Source organism: Poromitra crassiceps (assembly GCF_964638095.1).
Source record: "Poromitra crassiceps genome assembly, chromosome: 2".
NCBI lineage: Eukaryota > Metazoa > Chordata > Actinopteri > Beryciformes > Melamphaidae > Poromitra > Poromitra crassiceps.
In genome coordinates, this window is record NC_139624.1 from 41,629,278 (window position 1) to 41,641,525 (window position 12,248).

At 43.3% G+C, this 12,248-nt stretch overlaps 1 protein-coding gene across 1 annotated transcript in view; it reads right to left on the reverse strand.

Moving 5' to 3' along the window:
* Nucleotides 1–10,897, reverse strand: part of col7a1l (collagen type VII alpha 1-like) — a gene marked incomplete at its 3' end in the record, with an annotated part of 126,443 nt that extends 115,546 nt beyond the window's left edge. The window contains exon 1 of the mRNA XM_083662175.1: nt 10,837–10,897. The remainder of the gene's footprint in view (nt 1–10,836) is intronic.
* Between the last annotated feature and the right edge of the window lie 1,351 nt (nt 10,898–12,248).

The window sequence follows — 12,248 nt, forward strand, 5'->3', positions numbered from 1 at the left end:
GGGACAGCAGGGGGAATTGACCAAAGCACAATTGGGGAGAAAACGGAGGAGAAGTAAAAATAAAAAAACTCACAGGACTCTAGCAAAAGAAAGTGCTGTACACTGTGTACGCAATACACTGTACGCTGTACTCTGTACACTGTGTACGCAGTACGCTGTACACTGTACGCTGTACTCTGTACTCTGTACACATGCATAATGATGCCTCAGTAGAGTCCAAATCCAACACTTAAATTGCCACGTGATGGATCAGCAGTGGAATCATTCAGCAGTAACAAATTATTCCATTTGAAATGAAGGAACCTCCATCGAAGAGCAACACATTCAACACATTAAGTGTGATTGAGGGAAACGGTTCATGCTGTTATGTTTTAAATTACCTTGCTGTCCTCTACACCTGTGTGTGTGTGTGTGTGTGTGTGTGTGTGTGTGTGTGTGTGTGTGTGCGTGCGTGTGTGTGTGTGTGTGTGTGTGTGTGTGTGTGTGCGTGCGTGTGTGTGTGCGCGTGCATGTGCATATACATGTAAATTCATAAGCATAACATCAAAGGGAGACCTGGCTTCACTCAAAATTACTATGCAGAACTACCCCCAAAGAAGGTGACATGAAAAGTTTATTTTAATGTGATCCACATAGTATGTGCTGAAGTGTAGTGTGCTGAAGTGCAGCCAAAAACCAACCTGCACTCTCCCATTGACATACCAATGCAGATCTGAGATCTGTCTCTGCATGTATCCTGCTTATAACGTAAGACTCTACTAATGAGAGGACAAACTCAAACATTTGCTTTTTGAAGAATGGTAGCCAGTGCAGATGTTTCTCTATCCTTCATGCTGCTACTAGGAGTCCTATGATGGCTTCATCTAATGTCAAACTATTTTCAAAGCATGTTTGTCATGATGATATGGAGCTTACAGAAGGGATCAGAAGCAAAGGACTTCTGAGCCATGCATGGCATCCTGACTTGCTGTAGCCAAGCAATAGTTACACAGATATACCACCACTGCCCACATGCACGCACGTTGCACACGCGCCTGGACGCACGCACACACGCACACACACACACACACACACACACACACTAATTGGAGAGCTGTCTGTTTTTTCGAGTTGCAAGGCGCACCTTTGCTACGATTGCCTCCAAAATTGTAACATTGTAAGCTGGCTGATAAGTTTTTTAACAGACCGCTCTCAGAGGATGCGAGTAAATGGCTTTCTTTCTAGTGTTCTTATGTCTTCTACTGGTTCACCACAAGGGTGTGTTCTTTCTGCCCTGTTGTACATCTTGTACACCAATGTGTGAGCCATCACGGTTTAAGACAGATCTTCAAATTTGCAGATGACTCTGTGATAGTGAGTCTTAAAAACATAAGAAACATAAGAAATGTCAATTGACTTTCGCAGACGGACTCCCGTCCCCCCATCACCTACCCTTATAAAGGGGGAACAGGTAGAAGTGGTCAGCCAGTACAAATATATGGGGACAATTCTGGATGACAAAGAGTTTTGAGCCTAATGTGAAGGCAATTCTAAAGAAAAGCCATCAGCGCTTATTCTTTTTAAGGAAGCTAAGAAGTTTTAACATAGACAAGTCACTTTTGAAAATGTTCTATTCATCTTGTATTGAGTCAGTCCTCACCTTTGCATTTATTTGTTGGTTTGGGAACCTAAACTTGACAAACAAGAACATGCTATAGAAAATTGTCAGGACGAGCTCCAAAATCATCGGCTGCAACTTGAACGACCTCTGTCTTCTATATAAGAAGAGGGTTCTTAAGAAGGCTCAGGGTGTCCTACGTGACCCTCAGCACCCTCTTTTCCCTCCTTCCCTCTGGGCACAGGTATAGGATGCCCAGCTGCTGCAGGAACAGATACAGCCATTCTTTTGTTCCTGAGGCTATTCGCTGTCTGAACTGTTGAATTTAATATATTAGCCTACTTCATGCCCCTTTTTCTGTTCTAACTTACATGGTTTCCTGTCCTTTTAAATGTACTATGTTTTAAGACATCCCTACTTTTTACTGTTTTATGTCTGTATGTTTTTCAATTAATTTTTTTGTTATGCTGCATATGAATTGCCCCAGGGGGGATAAATAAAGATTTACTCTACTCTACTCTATTAATGTTTAATGTTGTACTGTATTGTCTTGTCTTTTGCTGTGTTTTGTCTGACTGCTACAGATGCAGGACAACTTTCCGAAAGGACATATAAATACTACTACTACTACTACTACTACTCTCTACTCTAAAATTTCCCAGAAGACTTTTCAGGAGTCTGGAATGAATCTGTTGGAAAAAAATAAAAAATAAAATATGAATGTGTTTGTTGAATCCAGTTGAATTGCAACGGATTTTGCCTATAAATTGGTGAGGATGCTGCCGGGTTTTCTCTCTCTCCTTCTCTCTGCCTGTCTCACACACACACAGCACTTCAGTGCAGCCCCTCCTCTCCCTTCTCCCCTCCACTGAGAGAGCAACAGGATAGGGTTTACTTGTAATTTCTAATGAATCTGGACAAGGCGGACGGAGTCAGCACTTAATATTACAACCATACAGACAACGGCGAGGCGTTTTTTTAAAGCATAATTTTATATGCAAATTAGTGTGTGACATCATCTGGCGACTTCTAGCGACTTTCTGAACAGCCAATAGCGACTTTGCTTCAAAAATAGTTTGCAACACTGTCTATGATGTGAGGGGATGGTGGATGTTGATTGTGTGCGGTGCTGTTGACAGCACAGGCTTGGCTGCTCAGAACCTTGAGGGTGGTAGGACATCTCATTCAAGATTCAAGATCCCATCCCAATCTTTGAAAACTGTCTGCACCATCAAAGTTGAGTGCTCCCTGGGTAAGCTAAGCTCATCAGAGAAAGCAGGTTGATCATCTGGGATGAGATATTCAGTGTAAACACGCTTTAATGTCAAGTGTGTCAAAAGAACTCTGAGGGACCTGATTGAACCAGAGCTCCCTTGGGGCAGCAAAGCCATGCTGCTTGGTGGAGACCCTAGGCAGACACTACCAGTTGTCAAGAGAGGAGACAGGGCTCAAGATAGTCAAAGCTTGCATCCACATGTCAACCCTCTATCCTCTACTGCAGCTATCTCGTTGACTTGGGGGAAGGCAAAATTCAACACGGGGAAAGTGAAGTTCAGGTCAGGATTCCTCCAGGGTACATGGTGGGATCTGAAGACTGGTTCCTGAAACATTCCCTAACCTACAAAAAACACGATTTCAGAAGGACAAGCCCGTCTTTATTATCACACGAACACTTGCATGCATGCGGCCACAACACACACTCATGCTGACGGTGGCCGGTGAAATATGTACTCTGCATTTGACCCATCCAGGCTTGTCCTTTCCTCCAGGGGGCAGGCCAGGAGCAGTGGTCGCTTTTTCTTTCCAGCGCCCGGGGACCAACTTCAGATGTTGTCGTCACTGGTCGGATGACGATCTTCTGCATGTTTTTAGTGGGGGGTTATGTACGGAGGAACCCCCTGGATAGTACGGGGAGAACATGCAAACTCCACACATAGCCCACCTGGGCAGTAGGCACTGAAGATATGGGGGGGTCACAACTCCAGCGCCCACAGCGTCCCAGGCAAGAATCGAACTTAGGACCTTCTAGCTGTGAGGCGACAGCGCTACCGACTGCGCCACCGTACCCCCCAAAATGGACATGGTGACAAAGACAACCTTCTGAAAGGCATCAAACACATCAACAACATGTGCTTAGATGAGTTCCATGGAAAAGAGAATGTCTTCTTTTCAGCTGTTTCTTTTCTGTTCTGGAAGACAATCACAAAGACGCCCTGCCTGTAGAGTTCCTTAACTCACTGATGCCCTCTGGAGTGCCTGACCATGACATCAAACTGAAAGTAGGAGCTCCAATCATGCTGCTTAGGAACCTACAAGCAGGTCCTAACCATACTCTCAAGAAAGGCACCCGGATGGTGGTGGTGCAGATGATGGACAAGGTGGTTGAATGTGAGATTTAAGCAGGGACAAACAAGGTGAAAGGATCTTCCTGCCAAGAATTCCTCACCATGACAGAAATGATGAGCTTACCTTCACCTTTGTCAGACGACAGTTCCCAATCAGATTGGCTTTCTCAGTTACCATCAACAAAGGGCAAGAGAATAACTGAGTTGGCATCTACCTACCTCAGCCAGTGTTTTCTCATGGCCAGCTCTACACAGCCTTCTCCAGGAGAAATCAAGCCAGCAGCATGAAAGTACTTATTGAAGGTGATGAGGAGGAAATAACAGACATAAGGGGCTGCTGTAATTCTGTACTCATGCAAACATTTCCATAAGATGTTGCCCATGGTGCATCACCTCGAGAGTGCGAGATTTCTAGTGTGTGTGTGTGTATGTATACATGTATATATATATATATATATATATATATATATATATATATATATATATATATATACACACTCTCACACACACACACACACACACACACACACACACACACACACACACACACACACATATATATATACATATACAGTATATACATACATACATACATATATACATTACATATATATATATATATATATATATATATATATATATATATATATATGTATGTATATATATATACATATATATACAGTATGTGAAGTGAGCCCGCCGGCTGCGTGGGCTAGCATGGACTAGCTCAGCCGCTGCACGGTCTCGCCCGCAGTAGTTCATGACAGGCTGTGGGCTTATTATACAACACCTAAGGGTCATGCTTCACCCGACGCCATAGGCGGTAGGGATGGGCATTTCTAGCAAAAACACTATTCGAAATTCGCTGGCCAAATTCGAATTTAATTCGAAATTCGAAAAAAAAAAAAAAAATGTAAAAAAAAAAAAAAAAAAAAAAAAAAATTGTGAGTGAAATGTTGCATTGTCTCCCCTGATTCTAAGTCTACGGCTTTATTAATTAATATAAAAAGCTTCTGCTGTGGATTTTTAGCTCAAACAAGCATTGCACCACTGAAGTAAAGAACATGTTACATGACATTGACATTTTCGAAAATAAAAAACAGTTTTGACAATCATGAGTGGTTCATTAAATATTTAGTAGGCTCAGGTCTGAGTGCCAAAGGGGTGCCAAAGTCACCCCCTCTCCCTCTTCATGGGATTTCATCCGCCATTCATTTTTCCATAAACCTTGCTTAAAATGCTTATAAAAATTGTTTTACTTGCTCAAACCAAGCGATTTGACTATACTTAGAATCAGGGGAGACAATGCAACATTTCACTCCAAATTTTTTTTTTTTTTTTTTTTTCGAATTTCGAATTTCAATAATAAAAGTCGACCTTGATAATAACAACGATTATTCGAAAATTCGAAATTCGATGCCCATCCCTAATAGGCGGAGAGTGAAAACACCCTTAGGTGTGGTATAAGTGAACTATTGCTCTTATAAAACCTCCAGTTTTATACAGCCATACTAGAAAGCATCCTCACCTCATCCATAACCATCTGGTACGGCAACCTGGACAGTAACTCACGAAACAAACTCCAACGAATAATAAAAAAAGCTTCAAAAATTATAGGTACCCCACTCCCATCACTAGACACTCTCTACCATAAACGGACAATCACACGAGCACAAAAAATAGTTTCTGACCTATCTCACCCAGCCAATCACCTGTTCCAACTGTTGCCCTCTGGACACGGCGCTTCAGATCACTCTCCACCAAAACAACACGTTTCAAAAACAGTTTTTTCCCCACTGCCATCAGGTTTCTGAACTCCACTCACCCCTGAAACCTCACTGCATACCTCTCCAGCAATGTATATGTTGAATGTTCTGTATTTATGTTGTTATATGTCTGTCTATGTACTGTAATGTCTCATGCTGACACTATATTCATGTGCTAACAATTGCTGTACCGAAAGCAAATTCTGCCGACTTGTTGTGCAGTCCTTAATAAATGAATCTGAATCTGAATCTTATAAAACGGTTACCAAGTATGACAATATGAAAGTAATAGTATACTAAACAATTCACCAAAGGCTAGGCTACATTAGCTGATTTAACTGATTAGCACACCTTCAGAGGAACTGAACTCATTTCATGCTCACCATTTGCTCAGTTCATGCTCACCATTTGTTTTCTCAGAGGTGGAGTGGCTCTAACTGTGGTATATTTAGCTTGGTATTATGCTAAATATACTGTATACTGTATGTGTGTGTGTGTGTGTGTGTGTGTGTGTGTGTGTGTGTGTGTGTGTGTGTGTGTGTGTGTGTGAATTTTTCCCAGCCCATAAAGCATAAATGTACTCCTTTGACTGAAGTTAAAACATGAAAAACTCCAAGACTGGAATTACGAGGTTTTCGCATGACAACAGCAATATGGAAATGGTTAGTGCCTTTGGTGCACATCTCACTTTATCCATCCATACTCACTCAACCATCTACATTAGATCCTGAGGTTGTACTAATCAAAGTTGTCTGTCACCTCACATGCTGAGGCCATCATGTTGACAGTGGAAAGCTCACTAATGAAGTGAGCATGGCCCTGAGCACTACAGAGTTAAACTAATAATGAAGTGAGCATGGCCCTGAGCACTACAGAGTTAAACTAATAATGAAGTGAGCATGGCCCTGAGCACTACAGAGTTAAACTATTAATGAAGTGAGCATGGCCCTGAGCACTACAGAGTTAAACTAATGAAGTGAGCATGGTCCTGAGCACTACAGAGTTAAACTAATAATGAAGTGAGCATGACCCTGAGCACTACAGAGTTAAACTAATAATGAAGTGAGCATGGCCCTGAGCACTACAGAGTTAAACTATTAATGAAGTGAGCATGGACCTGAGCACTACAGAGTTAAACTAATAATGAAGTGAGCATGGACCTGAGCACTACAGAGTTAAACTAATGAAGTGAGCATGGCCCTGAGCACTACAGAGTTAAACTAATAATGAAGTGAGCATGGCCCTGAGCACTACAGAGTTAAACTATTAATGAAGTGAGCATGGCCCTGAGCACTACAGAGTTAAACTAATGAAGTGAGCATGGACCTGAGCACTACAGAGTTAAACTATTAATGAAGTGAGCATGGCCCTGAGCACTACAGAGTTAAACTAATGAAGTGAGCATGGACCTGAGCACTACAGAGTTAAACTATTAATGAAGTGAGCATGGCCCTGAGCACTACAGAGTTAAACTAATGAAGTGAGCATGGACCTGAGCACTACAGAGTTAAACTATTAATGAAGTGAGCATGGACCTGAGCACTACAGAGTTAAACTAATAATGAAGTGAGCATGGACCTGAGCACTACAGAGTTAAACTATTAATGAAGTGAGCATGGAACTGAGCACTACAGAGTTAAACTAATAATGAAGTGAGCATGGACCTGAGCACTACAGAGTTAAACTAATAATGAAGTGAGCATGGACCTGAGCACTACAGAGTTAAACTATTAATGAAGTGAGCATGGACCTGAGCACTACAGAGTTAAACTATTAATGAAGTGAGCATGGCCCTGAGCACTACAGAGTTAAACTAATAATGAAGTGAGCATGGCCCTGAGCACTACAGAGTTAAACTAATGAAGTGAGCATGGACCTGAGCACTACAGAGTTAACGCCACGCCAGGACATTAAATTCTGCTGCTAAAATTGGGTAACCACCAGATTATTCGGTGAGGCAATCAACTATAATTCACTGAGCAACTTTTATCACATCACAAGGAGGGGTTATGGTAAATTAATTGAGAAAACTTGTACATTGTAGCCTACTTGCAATAGGCTATTCACCTTCACCTGCTATCCCATAACCCGGAGGGTCATTGGCATCACAGCCGACCTGTCACAAGCTCTCTCCATCTCTCTCTGTCCTCGGCACAAGTCGGCAGCTCAAAGTTTCACAGAGTTTTAATTGAGTCCACTGTAAATCCTCCAATCTTTTCTTTTGTCTCCGCCATTTACCTGCTGCAAACACGTTTCTATTGTCCCACCCCAGTCAACAAAATAACCTGAATTGCATCAAAACACAGATGTTTTTAACAGGTATATGATGTGATGGTGTCGTTATGAGATAGGGATAATAATGTATATACAGTCATTAGGCCTACATTTATCCAAATTACGCATGGGGAGAATTACAGCATGCCTCACGCAAACTGTATTACAGGGACTGCAAGATGGGAATCTGATTGATGTAACGCCTAGGCATTGCGAGGCCACACCTGTGAATAATTCTGGTGGTTAACACCACCCAAATCCCATTTGCGCCGTGCATAAATGATTTGGCACGCCTTTAATCTGCGCTTGCGCCCGGTGTTGTGATGAGTTATGCTCCCCTGCGAGTAATTGCATCCCCACCATATTTTGGGGCTCTTTTAACTTAAAAACAGGGAGGTCAGGTCTACCCAAACAATTATATAATTTTAAACAGTTTTGTTTCTGTATAAATCATTACAATATGCTCCCGTGAGGTGGGGATGCGTTTAGCTGCTGCCGGGCGGGGGTGCAAAACTCGGCATAACACAGACTAGGCGGGCTGCAATCGTCCTTGCTTTAAGGCCCGCGCAAACAGGTGCGCAAACGCAAATAGTGGATATTGCCTGTACCAAGATAGGGCCCGGTGTTTATTGTGCCCAGGGCCTGAGCACTGTAGTCCGGCCTCACCTAGGAGACGGTGTGTCTTGTGCCCAGGGCCTGAGCACTGTAGTCCGGCTTTACCTAGGAGACGGTGTGTCTTGTGCCCAGGGCCTGAGAACTGTAGTCCGGCTTTACCTAGGAGACAGTGTGTCTTGTGCCCAGGGCCTGAGCACTGTAGTCCGGCTTTACCTAGGAGATGGTGTGTCTTGTGCCCAGGGCCTGAGCACTGTAGTCCGGCTTTACCTAGGAGACGGTGTGTCTTGTGCCCAGGGCCTGAGCACTGTAGTCCGGCTTTACCTAGGAGACGGTGTGTATTGTGCCCAGGGCCTGAGTTTGTTACTGTCCTGAAAGGATTAAATAAGGATACGAAATGTTTTCCCATCTGTGCCACTTCAACTCCATCTCTGTCCTCTATCTCCCTCTCACACACACCTTTAGTACAGAGACACACACATGCACAAGACAAACACAGATACAAACACATGCTCCCGTGGGCACACACACTCACACTCACACACTCACACACTCACACACACACACACACACACACACACACACACACACACATACTCACACTCACACTCACACACACACACACACACACACACACACACACACACAAACGCTGTATGCCCTATAAGTCTAACTGCACGTCAGCTATTTCTACATAATGGCATTTTCCACCTCACCACTTCACAGGATGGATTATCCCTGTAGGTGGGAAACTAACAGAGAAAAGGCACACACGCACACACACACACACACACACACACATGCACGCACTGCGCACACACACACACACACACACACACGCACTGCGCACACACACAGCGCACACACACAGCTAAGATCTACAATGTGTGATAGCAGATATCTGAAGTGTATCAGAATGCATATAGATTAATAAGATCTAAGACACAACAGGTAATCCACACAGGCTATAGACACAGCCAATACACATGCTCTCTCTCTCTCACATACACACACACCCACACACACACAGAGTGTACCAATATGCAGAATACTAGCTGCAGCAGGCAGGCACATCACTGTCTTAATATGACTTTTATTGCAGTCAACCAACACCGACAAGTCTATGCATGAAGAAAACATTCACGATTCACTCCACATACTTTCACCTCCTAACACTATTCTTACAAACAGCCCTACATACTGTATAGTGCTATAGCGCTAATACAATATGTCTACATTCACCCATTCACACACATTCATACACTGATGACAGCAAGCTACCATGGATGCAGCCATGCAGGCAGGGTGCTGGCGCAACCATTGGGAGCAATTTGGGGTTCAGTGCCTTGCCCATGGACACTTGGACTGGAAGAGCCGGGAATCGAACCACCGACCTGATTAGTGGACTACCCGCTCTACCTTCTGAGCCACAGCCACCCCCGATCATTCTTACTGATCCTCCATACACACACTCGAGTGACTGCAAAATGCAACAGGTCTTGGCTTCATGCCGTAAAGCAGTCACAGGTGTGCCTTACATTAAAAGTATGGTGGATGCTCTGAGGTCAAAGCTTTGGATAAGTTCCTGTAGCTGAAATGAGAAGCAGAGTGAGAGACTTCACACACACACACACACACACACACACACACACACACACACACACACACACACACACACACACACATAGAATATTGCCATTTACTGCAATACCAAGTTCAGTCCATTAGCCTTGTTATTTTCATACTTTGTATGTGTGTGTGTGTGTGTGTGTGTGTGTGTGTGTGTGTGTGTGTGCGTGCGCGCGTGTTTCTTGTTGCTTACGACTACATTAAGCCAAAAAGCACATTTGCCGGCTAACAGTTGAATTAGCAGGCTAGCAGCTTCAGCAATGACCTCATCACAGAAAGAAGGTGGATGAGACACACAGAGAGAAGGGAGGCAAACAGCAAGAAGTACGATCAGACAAGTGACACTGTGTCAGGGAAAGTGCACTGTAAGCAGTGACTGTAAGCAGTGACAGTAAGCAGTAACAGTAAGCAGTAACTGTAAGCAGTGACAGCAAAAGTGTTCTAGAGTTGCATTGCAAAGACGTTGGCCTCAGTCCAGACATTATGATGTAACGAGGGTATCTTGGCAGGGAAGAAGCTCACAGCTACTCTGTAAAGCACCATATTAAAATGCAGTAAAAGTAATGGGGTTTTCACTACGGCCCCTAAAATGAGCCCACAGATTTGCACTTACCACTCCAGAGAAGTGAATCATCGTTATCCTCCCGACCCAGGTGATTTCCTCAGAGTTGCTAGGGCATAAAATAAAATGAAATAAATCCCATAAAACACACTAAAAAGTTTGATCCAAGTTCGGCAAAAAAAGTCAAAAGTTTATATTATATTCCTTCAGAGGTTGCTATCAAAGCAAACAGATTGAATAGTACGTGTGAATCAATGTGTGTATTATGTCTGTGTAGAAATGTGAGTGAGAGAGGAGGTAGATGTGTTTGAATGTGTGTGAGAATGGATGAATGACACACAAGACCTTTTTTCTCCAGGGCTGCGCTGTAGCGCTGAAAAGTTAAAGAGGTGGTTTCGGGGTGGAGTGGGGGGGCGTGAAGCTGCTGCAACCTGTTGGCTCAGAGAGAGGGAGAGAGAGAGAGAGAGGAGGAGAGAGAGAGAGAGAGATGGCCCGGAATGCATTGCTACTGTTCTTAGGTGTGTGTGTGTGTGTGTGTGTGTGTGTGTGTGTGTGTGTGTGTGTGTGTGTGTGTGTGTGTGTGTGTGTGTGTGTGTGTATTTGTTGTGTGTAGTTCTAGTGGATTGAGTCCAGGCATAGACACCTCAGGGTATTAGAAAGAGCAGTGAAGTAAAAATGATGTTAAGTACTAGGAGGTTAATCCTCTCATCACACACAAACATACTGTAAGCTCAACTTGTCAGGAATGTGAAATTCCACACGAAAAAAGTGGAGGAAAAAAAGAGTCTCTGCTACTCATGTATTTCACGGCAGGAGTCAGCCCTTGAATGACCTCTGCAGTTTGGCCGCAAATAAGATTCAGGATTCAATGTCTTACTGATCAAATACTTTTTTCACAGCCGAGTCAACTGGAATTTACTCCTACAATATTAATTGCTTTATTTGTTTACATCCGTTTCAAATACTGTAGCAATGAAAAATATTCCTCAACCTTGAAAGTCTATGGTGTGATATAACAAACTTTGTCTCCATTCAAGCAATGGGTTATGTAACAGTGAATAGGGAAAAAGGCAGATAATATCAACACCAATTCCAAACACAGCCAAGCTCAATTTATTGAAGCCATAAGGCAAGGCAGGCATCCTTGAATTCCCCACATACCTGTGCATTAAAAGTGTGTGTACCCACACATAAAGGCAGCCAGAATAGCTTGGCTAGCAAACAGCTTCTGAAAAAAGAAAGGATGGGAAAGAGCACAGGTAAGTCATGTTTTATGAGCCCTTGTCTGTTGGTGTTTGCATGTGTGTGTCTGTGTATGTGTGTGTCTGTGTATGTGTGTGTCTGTGTATGTGTGTGTGTGTGTGTGTGTGTGTGTATGTGTGTGTGTGTGTGTGTGCGTGTGTCTGTGTGTCTGTGTATCTGTGTGTTTTGAGGCCATAGGGTCATCTTTAACGGTGCAGCGC